The following is a 12,629-nucleotide window of genomic DNA, read 5'->3' as shown; positions in this document are numbered from 1 at the left end:
AAATTCTTAGATTCCTATAGTCTCCCAAGACTGAACCAAGAAGATCTGGAATAAATGAACAGACCTATCACCATCAAGGAAATTGAAACGGTAATAAAAATTCTCCTCAAGCACAAAAGTCCTGGTCCAGGTGGATTCACTAGTGAATTCTTCCAAACCTTCAATGAGGACTTACTCCCAATCCTCTTTAAGCTTTTCCAGGAAATTGAAGTATCAAAACCACTTCTAAACAGTTTCTATGAAGCAAATATCAACCCGATATGAAAAACAGATAAAGATACCACAAAGAAAGAGAATTACAGATCAATATCCCTAATGAAAACACGCAAAGATCCTCAACAAAATATTAGCAAATAGAGTCCAACGACTCATCTAAAAGATCATACACCATGACCAAGTAAGATTTATCCCCGGGATGCAAGGATGGTTTAATATTTGCAAGTCAATCAACATAATTCATCATATTAATAAAAGAAATAATAAAAACCACACGATCCTATCAATAAATGCAGAGAAAGCATTTGGCAAGATTCAGCACCCTTTTATGATGAAAACTCTCAGCAGAATGGGTATCAAAGGAACTTTCCTTAATATAGTCAAAGACATCTACCAAAAGCCATTGAGAATGATATGGCAAGTATCATTCTCAATGGGGAAAAACTGAAAACCTTTCCTCTAAGATCGGGCACAAGGTAAGGTTGCCCGCTTTTGCCACTCCTATTCAATATATTACTGGAAAAGATATCAAGGGCATATAGATAGAAAAGGAAGAGATCAAGTTATCACTATTTGCAGATGATATGATACTATACTTGGAAAACCCTAAAGACTCTACAGAAAAGCTCCTAGAAACAATAAGTCGATATAGTAAAGTGGCAGGCTACAAAATTAACACCCAAAAGTCCATGGCTTTCTTATATACAAACAATTAAAGAAAATAAAGAGACATTAAAAACACAATCCCGATCAAAATAGCACCTCAGAAAATCAAGCTTAAGCAAAGAGGTGAAAGACCTGTACAAGGAAAATTCAAACACTACTTCAAGAAATAAAGGAGGACACTAGGAAATGGAGAAATATCCCCTGCTCATGGATAGGGAGAATTAACATTATCAAAATGGCAATACTGCCCAAAGCACTTTACAACTTTAATGTAGTCCCTAACAGGATACCCATGACATTTTTCAAAGAAATAGACAAAACACTCCTGAAATTTATATGGAACAATAAAGCCCCACGAACAGCTAAAGCAATCCTTGGGAAAAAGAAGATTGGTGACGTGACCTTCCCCAACTTTAAACTCTACTACAAAGCAGTAGTAATTAAAATAGCATGGCATTGGGATAAAAATAGACCTGTAGACCAATGGAACAGAGCTGAATATCCTGTTAAAGACCCCAAAATATATAGCCAGTTATTTTTTGACAAAGGAGCAAGAAATGCAAAGTGGAACAAGGAAAGCCTCTTCAACAAGTGGTGCTGGGAAAACTGGATAGCTACCTGTAAAATAATGAACTCTGACCTCTGTCTAATGCCAGGCACAAAAGTCAGGTCAAATTGGATTAAAAACCTCAATATGAGACATGAATCTTTAAGATTCATAGAAGAAAATGTAGGCAGAACTCTCCATGACGTTGAAGCTAAAAGCATCTTTAAGGACGAAACAGCACTGACCATGCAAGTGGAAGCAAACATAAACAAATGGGACTACCTCAAACTAAGAAGCTTCTGCACTTCAAAAGAAATAGTGACCAAAATACAGAAAGAACCCACAGAATAGGAAAGAATATTTACCCAATACCCAGCTGATAAGGGATTAATATCTAGGATATACAAGACACTTGTAGAATTGTATAAGAAAAAAACCTCCAACACCATCAAAAAATGGGAAGAAGAAATGAACAGAAGTTTCCTCAAAAAAGGCATTTTTATGTAGTCACTGACCATCCTAAATATGGAGAAACTGAAGACGTAAAATGATGATGCTGATTGAGATATCTATGAATAGAGAAATAAAGATTTCTTGGTTTCTCTCTTCTACCATCCACTGACATATGAAAACCAGTTATTAAAGAAACCTTTGAAATCTCTACACAGATATCATGTCTGTTCCAACATGAGTGCAGCAAAGCAGGGGAGTGGTGATTAATTGTTCTGATAGTACAAAGGCCCAGAATATGGAAAATTAATTTTAGAACCCACTAGCTGTTGTAGTAGGATTTTTAAAGTACTGCATTAGTTGATTAACATTTGTCTCTGAGACTGTATAGATTGTAACTTCTTAAATTTAGTGCATTAAGTTTAGTGGGACAGAGTATTAGTTTTATACTGCTGTGTGACAAATTGTACAAATTTGGCTGTTTAAACAAATACTCACTTATCAGTTAAAAATTCTGCAGATCAGAAATCTAGCTTTTCAGACTTCTCTGCAGAGTGCAAAATCAATATATTATTGGGTTATATTGTTATCTGGAGATTCAGGGGAAATCCTTTTCCAGGATCCTTTCTGTTTTTAGCAGAACTGAGTACAGATTTGGGCTTGTAGATCTAAATTCCCAGTAGCTTTCCTAAGTATAGCAAGGGGTTACTTCTACACCTCTGGACCACTTGAATTTCTTGCCATGTATTCCACTCTATGTTTAAACCAGAAGGCAGTGCAAATTACTTTTGTATATAATATTACTGGCTTTCTTTTCTGTGACCAAATAAGATTATTTTGAAAGGCTCCTGTAAGGCATTAGAGATAGTGTGTGAGGCACTTGTCTTGCATACATCTAACGCTGATTTGATCATTGTATGATCAATGTATTATTATAAGGTCCCCTAACAATCTCCAAGAGTAGTCCCTGAGCACAGAGGCAAGAATAATCCCTGAGCATGCCAGGTGTGGCACAGTAAACAAAACAAAAAATGACCATGGAACAAAACAAATTATTCTCTTATTTTTTGTCTTTATCATTGTGGAATTATTTATAATACTTTTAATTTGAACATTGGTATAGCACAAAAAATATCAGCAGATATACCCTTCTTTCTTTTTAATTTATTCTTGTGATTTTTGGATCACTACCACAGTGCTCAGGGTAAGTTACTTTTGACTCTGCATTCAGAGATCATTTCTGTGGAATTTTGGAGACCACATGTGGTGCCAGGGATAGAGCCCAAGTCATTGCATGCAAAGCAAGTACCTTATCTATACTATTGTTCTATACTATTGCTCATCTGGCTGGAGCCATAGCACAGTGGTTGGGCATTCTCCTTTTATGTGGCCGACTCGAGTTCAATTCTTCCGCCCCTCTCAGAGAGCCCGACAGCTACCAAGAGTATTTCACCTGCGCGGCAGAGCCTGGCAAGCTACCCGTGCATATTGGATATGCCAAAAACAGTAACAATAAGTCTCTCAATAAGAGAGACTTACTTATGTGTGACCGCTCAAACAAATCAATGAGCAACAGGATGACAGTGACAGTGACTATTGCTCATCTATACTATTACTTTCCTTTATTAATGTCATCTATCTTCAATCATTTTACCTAACTTACTCATGGAGTACAATCTATCATGTATTTCTGTGGGATCTATACGCATTAGATTGGAGGTTGGTGAAATAGACATTTTGGTTGGACAGAACATCTTGAGATATATCTTAGAATTAACATTATGACTAAAAGGGTAGGAATTTTCAGTTTATAATTTTTAACTGGGCTGGAGCCATAGCACAACAGATAGGGCATTTGCCTTGCATGCAGCTGACCTGGGTTCAATTCCTCCATCCCTCTCTGAGAGCTCGGCAAGCTACAGAGAGTATCCCACCCGCACGGCAGACCCTGGCAAACTTCCTGGGGCATATTCAATATGCCAAAAACAGAAACAACAAGTCTGACAATGGAGACGTTACTAGTGCCCGCTTGAGCAAATCGATGAACATCAGGAGGACAGTGCTACAAGTGCTAATTTTTAACTACTATGTCACCAGCAGGTTATGTGCAAAGTATACAAACTAGATATAAAATAATGGTAATTGGCCCTGAACATAATGATTTTTAATTTGTGACAATAATTTCCTATTTTACAATCTAAATGGAGATTTTTTTTGACATATTGTTTTATTCAAATATCCGTCTGACCACACATGATCCAAGAATACTCAAGTGAACTAGCTGTTTATTTGTCTTCAGACATCATAGCCAATGAGGCCACGCATCCCAATAATTTCACCAGCGTAGAACTATATTCACACCTCTGTGGCCACCAAACCATTTAGCAAAGCGTCCTTCACTGTGAGATGCCTGAAGCTCCCTGTCTTAGCACTGTTGATTATTTTTTTTCAAGCTTTGAATAGCTGTTGGGACCTCAGTGGGAGTTGGAAGAATCAGTTCAACCTTGGCATACTGGAGAAATGTGGCAAATCAAGGCTTCGAGTAAGTTAGAGCAGTGCTGATGAACGCTGGGGTTTTCTCTGTGAGGTTGCACATGACTGGGGTATGGTGCCAGCCTGGAGCCTCCATTGCCCCCTAAGTAGCACTGTAGCACCATATTCCAGTTTCTCATCCATTTGCTCGAGCAGGCACCAGTAATGTCTCCATTGTGAGACTTGTTGTTACTGTTTTGGGCATATCAAATATGCCATGTATAGCTTGTCAGGCTCTGCCATGCAGGCGGGATATTCTCGGTAGCTTGCTGAGCTCTCCGAGATGGGCAGAGGAATCGAACCCAGGTCAACTGTGTGCAAGGCTAATGCCCTGCCTGCTGTGCTATTACTCCAGCCCACATTTAACAAACCATCAAATTATTTCTCTTAATTAGCAAAAATATCTCATTTTAATAAGACAAATATCACCTAAAATATTAAAAAAAACTTTAAACTATATTAAGCATTAAATTCAATATTATAGAGTATGGTGGGCAGAGTTTCTTGTTCCCACACCTGATTTAGTTTCCCTCCCCACCCAGAGCAGAGCCTTGACAGCCGAAGACCTTTGGAACCCAGCCACAGTCATGATCAAGACTTCTCTCCACACGTTTGTACGAACCTCACGCATGAAGGAACCGGCAGAGGAACCCAGGTGTGCGGGACCCGAGACTGAGATCTCCAAGCCTGCTCGGATCAGGACTGGGCCTCTTCTGTCCAAATCCCTCATTTTCTAGTAGCTAGGCGGTCACACCCAGAAACTGCCACCGGCCGCTGTGTAATCCCATCAATGGCCAACATCCAGAGACTATAAAACCAAGCTCCCGAATTTGCAGCCGTGCAGCATCTTATAGCCTAGTTCTCCCTCTTGGAGAACCTGACAAGCTACTGAAAGTTTCCTGCCCGCATGGGAGAGCCTGGCAAGTTCCCCGTGGTGTATTCATATGTCAAAACCAGTAACAGTGGTGGTTCTCATTACCTTCACCCTGAAAGAGCCTCGACTGCAGCACCGTAAGGAAGGACAAGTAAAGAGAGGCTTCTAAAATCTCATGGCTAGGACTAATAGAGACATTACTGAGACCGCTCGATAAAATCGACAATCAACGGGATGATGATGATGATGATGATGATGATGATGATGATGATGATGAGAGTATGGTGAAGTAGTATATATGAATGAGTCCATTCCTGGGCATGTAACCTGTTAGTTCCTCAAATCTTGCTACTATAAGGCACTCCCCGCCAACAAACACATAAACATAAGATCCAGTATTTGGCTGTTGATGAGTTGAATACTTAAAATGTTTTTAGCATAGATAGTCATATATTGAGTACTATACTTCACAAATTAGAAAGCATTCTATATAAAAATATGAGTGACATATATTTTGATTAATTTGGAAAATTATAATCTTTCAAGTATTTTAGATAAATAGAGAGACAAAATTTTACCCATCGACCAAATTATACTCTCCATTTAAATTGATAGGAAACTGTCACAAGTCGAATCGTTTATGTGCATGTGGAAGCCCTAAGTAGGATAGATAGCAGAGACTCAGAAGAAGAGCTGTAGTGTCAGTTATCCTCTCCCAGTGGCCCAGTGCATTGAACCTGGCTTTGTGTGCTCAATGTTTAATTGCTTAGTCCAGTTAATGGCTTAGTCCTGATTGGGCCCAGCCTTTCCTAGGGCCATCATTGTTGCAATTGAAGAGAGACCAGGTTCATGTGGACCAAGAATTAAACTCAGGACCTCTATCTGCAATATATGTACCCCAGTCCTTGAATTATTTCCAATACTTTCCAATATAATTTGAAAATGTTTTTCCTTGTGTTAAAGATTCAACATTTTTTTTATTTTTTTTAATTTTTTATTAGAGAATCACTGTGATGTACAGTTACAAACTTATGAATTTTTGTTTGCACTTCACTCATACAGAGATTGTTCACCCATCCTTCCACCAGTGTCCATTCACCTCCACTAATGATCCCAGTATCCCTCTCACCACCCCCACCCCATCCTGCACCACCCTACCCTGCCTCTGCAGCAGGGCATTCCCTTTTGTTCTCTCTCCTTTTGGGTGTTGCAGTTTGCAATAGAGCTATTGAGTGGCCTTCATGTTTGATCTATAGTCTACTTTCAGTTCTAATCTTCCAACCTGAATGAGTCCTCTCTACATCCTCTACCTGGTGTTCTCTTCTCTATCTGAGCTACCTTTTCCCCCAGCATGTAAGGCCAGTTTCCAAGCTGTTGGTCAGACCCCCTGATCCTTATAAGATTCAACATTTATTTTAGTTAGAAAACAAGGATCAAGAAAATATAGACATTTCTCTAGTATAAATTGTACCACATGTACTTTATGTCCCCCACCCTGAATTCCTCACATGCAAACACACACACACACACACACACACACACACACACACACACAATTAGAATCTACTTGAAAGAACTTTTAATGGCGTGATGTCTGGACTCAGCTTACTGTTAAAGACCTAGACCCTGAATTTGAAACCTGAAATCTAAACCCTGTCTCTCATCAGGTCCTAGTAACAAAAATAAGCAAAGAGAACCCCTAAAATTAATAACTAAAAGACCATATTATTTGAATTGCTAGCACTTGCTAATACAAAATAGATGTTATCTTTAAACATGAAACTGTGAAATCATTCATTTTTCAAAGTTATGCTTTGTAAAAAACAAGTGAAGGATGTGAAATGCATAAAATGTAAGAAAGGAAAAAGATAAGATTTTCTTGCTGTTGGATTTTAGTATCACCTAGAACAGTGAATGTAGTTAACATGTAAATTGATTTAATAGTCTAGATGATTAAACATATCAAAATTTCAGTGATAGGTATTGGTAGCAATGTAAATTTATCTAAAGTTTGATAGCTTTAATCAATTAGCAGTAAGTATTGCAGATTACTCCTATGTCAATAACTTACCTTGTTCTTGTTAGACATTTAAGTCATCTAATGTTCCCTGTTCTAATATACAGAGCATCAAGGAAAACTGTGATTCTTGTGTAGCTATTCTACAATTAAACAACCTGTCAGTCATAATTGTTTAATATTTTTATGGTAGTTAATAATTATATCTGATTGTGCTTTATTAAAAAACAAGCACCTTGTCAACACAGAATTCTGAGCTGTACATTAGCTACTTTCTCACTATAAGCTAGTAAGTATATTGACATTCTAATATTTATCCTAGTTTCGTGTGCATTCCCTTTAATCTATAAATATTTTCTTGGTCCTTGTGCTTACCCTTTAGAAGGAAATAACTGATAAATCTCTTGATCCATAAATTGCAGAATTATTATATATGTTTAGTATATGCCCGTATGTGTATATTATTTTCTCTTATTTATAGCTTAACCTCTTATGAGTTATGTTAAATTATTAAATGAGTTATGAGATATTAAGAATCTATGTTATTCATACTTTCATGTATATAAATGTGACTGTGTGTATGTATAGCAAGAGATTTATTTACATTCTATGCAAATTGCATACATGTTGAAAAAGTACTATAGCATTCATGTAGAGTAGTTATTGAATATGTATTTATAAAATACACATATATTCATATTTTAAAATAATTTTTAAATTTAACTAAATTGTAATGTAAGTCAATTGTATAAAATTATTTAACTCTGGCTTTGAAAAGAGGACTCCTGATCCTTTTCTGCTTATTCATGCTCGGATAAAATGCTTTATTTTGAGAAAAAATTTTATATGGAAATTTATGATTCAGAATTGTACATTACTTTCTAATTGAAACATATATGTGACATTGCTATCAAATTAATAATATTGAAACAATTTGAGCAACATAAGAAAAAATTTCAAGCAATATATTGCAGATACCATCTTTTATATTAGTTTACAAATAAATAAGGCAGAGCACACATTTCATGTTTCATAGTGGAGTTTTTAGATCCATTACTAATAAACATACAGTAGAAAACTTTCATTGAAGTAAAACAATGTAAAATTTAAATGAATTGCAAATAAATTTAGGCATTCAGTTGACATTTTTAAAGATGAAGTTAATTTTGAAATATAAGTAAAATTTATTGCGAAATGGTTCATTATGAAACAAAATAATGTTACAACTTGAGCTATCTAATTTGACTATTGGAAGCAAATGGACCTCAAAACTGGACCTTAAAAGTTCTGTTTCAGGAACAAAGAAATTGTGAGCTTAATTATGATGATGATGATTGTCAGACTTAACAAAGAAATTGTGAGCTCAGTTATGATGATGATATTGTCAGACTTGCTCCACTGGGCTTCTTTTCTGGTAATATGAAATGCAGAATCACCTATTTATTTCCCATTTCTCAAAGGACAGACATTATTTCCACACAAATCTATAGCGTCTATTTCTGATCCTTCTTTCAGTAGCACTGCATCTTCAGAAAAACAGTAATATACAGCATAATGAATATTATCTAACTGATTTATGTTAGAGAATAGAATGTGAAGAATTTTGAATTTGAAATAGTTATTTATTTAAAATTGTGTCTTTTCTTGTCTATTTCAGCCTTTATTTTAACCAGGTATGATTTTTAAAAATTTTATCATTCTTATCTGCATGTTTACTGCTTGAGTTTTGTTTAATGTTAATGAAGTCATTCTCTAATAATTCTTTATATCTTTTCAAGGAGTATAAGTATTATCATTAGTAGATTTTTATCGTGATATGTTAATTTTGGCAGGTAATTGTATCACAATTCCAGGTCATCTTGTTTGAACTATCATTAAAACTTTTTTAAAACGTTGGCTACTAGTGCTTGCCTCATTATGTCCTTATGTACTATTTTTGAACCATTATTTATAAATATGCATTCATAAAAATATATTGAAAAGGCACTTAGATTTTTTAATGCTTTTTTCTATTGTGAAGTTTTTGATAACTTTGTGTTTCTGATAGGTTATATTATTTATTTCAATTGAATGTTGTTTTGCTGTTAGTATTACATCATGTTATATTAAAAGCTCACTATTTATATAATTTTAAAAGAGAATCATGACTCAACAAAATATTCCTGAGTAATAAAACTATCTTGAAGGCTATTTGTTAATTTAAGACAAAATTTAGATGATCTATTATCTTAAAATATGTTCTGCTATTTAATTTTTATTCTTTGCAAGAATTAAGACAAAACACAATGTCATCTAATATAAATATTTTTACTTTATAAAGAAAAATGATATTCTAGCATATCTAATCCAATACAGCAAATTTGTATTGATTCTACAAATAACAGAGTCCTGTGCTTTGTAATTCAAAACCCTTAGCTGATTTAAACTATATCTCTTGAAAAAATGACATTTGTTCTGATAATGGCCCTCCTTTGGGTCTTTATTAATAGTACAGGCTCTTTGCTTTTATGCAGTTATGAGGTCTCTTGCATTATTTTTTACTTAAAATATAAATTTATGGAACCGTATGCATTTACATATAAGGAGTGTGATGCATTTACATATAAGGAGTAAAATTTGTGAAAAATTAAATCCAGGGTAAAAGTTGCTCATTTCAAAGGCTCCCCCTCCCTTCTTGTTTTTTATGAAGGTCCATAGCAGGCATTATCAAGCTTGATATTCTCCTAACCATTGCTTTGGCAGTATTAAACTGGCATATCCTTCAAAAGTCATTTTCTTAAAGAACCAATTTCTACTGCAGAGCTTTAATTTTTGTTTGTTTGGAAGCCACACCTGTGTTGAGGGTTTACTCTTGTCTCTGGGTTCAGAGCTCTCTTGGCAGACTCAGAAACCATGTGGGGAGCCAGGGATCAAACCTGGGTCAGCTGAATGCAAGGCAAGTGTTTGGTATCTGCTGTAATATCTCTCCGACCCCTCCACTGCAGAGCTTTCTACAAAAGAGCCTTTATTCTTCCACAGATCTTGTTCTTCGCCATTTCTGCATTTTGGTGTTAGTGACCCAGCACAAATCATATGGGGAAAGACACCTACCTCACTAATGCCTATACAAATTTCAGCAAAAAACTACAAGAGTGAGCCCTTTGTTCAGTTAAAGAGAAAGAGCCCTATTCATTATTTCTTCCTTAATGACAATTTTTTTCCTAAACAATTTTTTTGGGGGGAATGATCAGACAATATTGCCTTACCTGTGAGTAAAATGTGCTCAGTCGTGGTATTCCAGGAACTGAAATAGAGTTGAATAGGCTCTCGTTACTTTTCCAGAGAATTTCGCCCACAACTACTTCCTGAAGTATACCCCAATTTTTCTTCAATAACGGTGAAGAGGCTACTGAGCAATAGTCAACTTGGTCCTTTATTTCAAGCATAGAGTAGTGAAAATTACTGAGCTCCTCCTCAATGCCTCCCTTTTCTCCTGCTAAGATAATTGTATCCAAACAGGTACCCATCTTAAGCTCATCAGATCTGTACCAATTTCAGTACACAAACCTCCATTCTCAGTGAATATCTGGTTATTATCGAAACTTCTAGCAACTGGAGACTCACAAACAGCAAATCACCGGCTGCTGATTCTTTAAGTGAATTAAGTCAAACATGTGCAACATGTTCTCTGACTGAAATAAAATCCTCTCATGAATTCTCAGATCAAGTTTTGCATAGCAAACAATCCCACTTTTATGAGACATTCTGGATGAACTTAGTGATATTAACCAGCTGGTTTGCACTAATGGAAACTCAAATGATCACTTCTGGGCATTGCTTTGCTTTTGCTATTGAAATAACACCATCAGTGGCATTCACAGCACTGTCATCTTCACTTGCTTTTAAAAAGAATACAAAATGAAGAATTTGATCTTCATCTTTGCAAGAATCAATTAGCCTATCAAGTAATTTGGATGTTAATTTATGTTTTGATAAGACTCCTTTATCCATTATCTCTTCAAAATATGTCTCTTTCAGACCTGATAAATTCTGATTTGAATACAAAACTAACTACTGATGATCCTTCTGTAGCAGAAAACACTTTAAAACTATTGAATGTAGAACTATATAATCTATGTAGTTTGTACTTCCCCTCTGAAGTCCTGAATCAAGGTAGTTTATTGAATCTGCAAAACATAAAAGATCTCATAGATCAAGTTATGAGATCTCATAGATCAATCAAGCAAGTGATTTTTCAAAATAGGTTTTGAATTTTATTTGCAAAACATATGATGGTGATGTCAAAAACAACTTGTGACTGGCTACAGTGTCAGTGTCTGACTTCTCAGAAGAAACCTCTATTGTTAGATTTTTTAGTTTCAACAACCGAATCATTTCAATTACAGATTTCTTTCCCTATGTTTATACTTATGCCAGCTTGAACGTATTACCCAGATTACCTAACCTTAACATCTGATTTAAAGAAGAGGTTAAAACTTCTTCAGAATGGCCAAATGAGAACAGCCTAGAGTACATGATTGGGCATTTCCTGCTGTAAACCAAAGGATTTCAATCGCTGGATCTTTTGCTTTGTCTTCTTTGAAGTTCATTCCCATACCTCATCAACTTATGATTTCTGCTGAGTTTCTCAGTTTCAGTTCAGTTCAGCTTTTTAGAAATAAGTTTCTTTTCTACAGGGAAGAAGGAGCCTGTCGTGGTCACCAGGTGCTCTAAACAGCCTCTTTGTAATCAGGGTAGCAGCTAGTTCAATGGAGAATGCACCTGCTGTTGTACCTGACACAGATGGTTATTCTTTATGCACTGCCACAAAGGCTACTGGATCAATACAGGAGTATGTTGGAGACGGCTATACTGCTGGCAAGCAATCAGAAACTGAACTAGCTCAATTCATTACAATAGATCTTTCAAAGTTTAGAAATAACTTTTTTATTATTCTCATTTCTTGAAATAGCTTCTTTGTCAGTTGAACACAGTATAACATATGCTCCTAAACTTTCCCTTATTCATATATTTTTACGGAAAAGATAAAAATCAAAAGAATATTGAGGATTTTTCCATTCAGCATAGGTGTGATGTTGTATTTTATAAATTCTGATCCTATCATTGTATATAATTCAGAATATAAATTACAAGTTTTTAAGAAAGACAGTTGATAAAGAAGGCCATCCTATGTGTGAAATAGAACTTGGTCTTTAAAGCACTGTAGCACTGCCATCCTGTTGTTCATCTATTTTTTTGAGTGGGCACAGTAACGTCTCTATTGTGAGACTTGTTGTTGCTGCTTTTGGCATATCAAATACGCCATGGGGAGCTTGCCAGGCTCTGCT

At 35.7% G+C, this 12,629-nt stretch overlaps 1 pseudogene; it reads right to left on the bottom strand.

Annotated features, from left to right (window-relative positions):
• Positions 1-4,174: 4,174 nt before the first annotated feature.
• On the bottom strand, positions 4,175-4,475 carry LOC101549449 (ATP synthase subunit g, mitochondrial-like; annotated as a pseudogene).
• Between the last annotated feature and the right edge of the window lie 8,154 nt (positions 4,476-12,629).

This window comes from Sorex araneus, chromosome 4, assembly GCF_027595985.1.
Source record: "Sorex araneus isolate mSorAra2 chromosome 4, mSorAra2.pri, whole genome shotgun sequence".
Classification (NCBI taxonomy): domain Eukaryota; kingdom Metazoa; phylum Chordata; class Mammalia; order Eulipotyphla; family Soricidae; genus Sorex; species Sorex araneus.
This window is presented reverse-complemented; position numbering and strand designations above follow the sequence as displayed.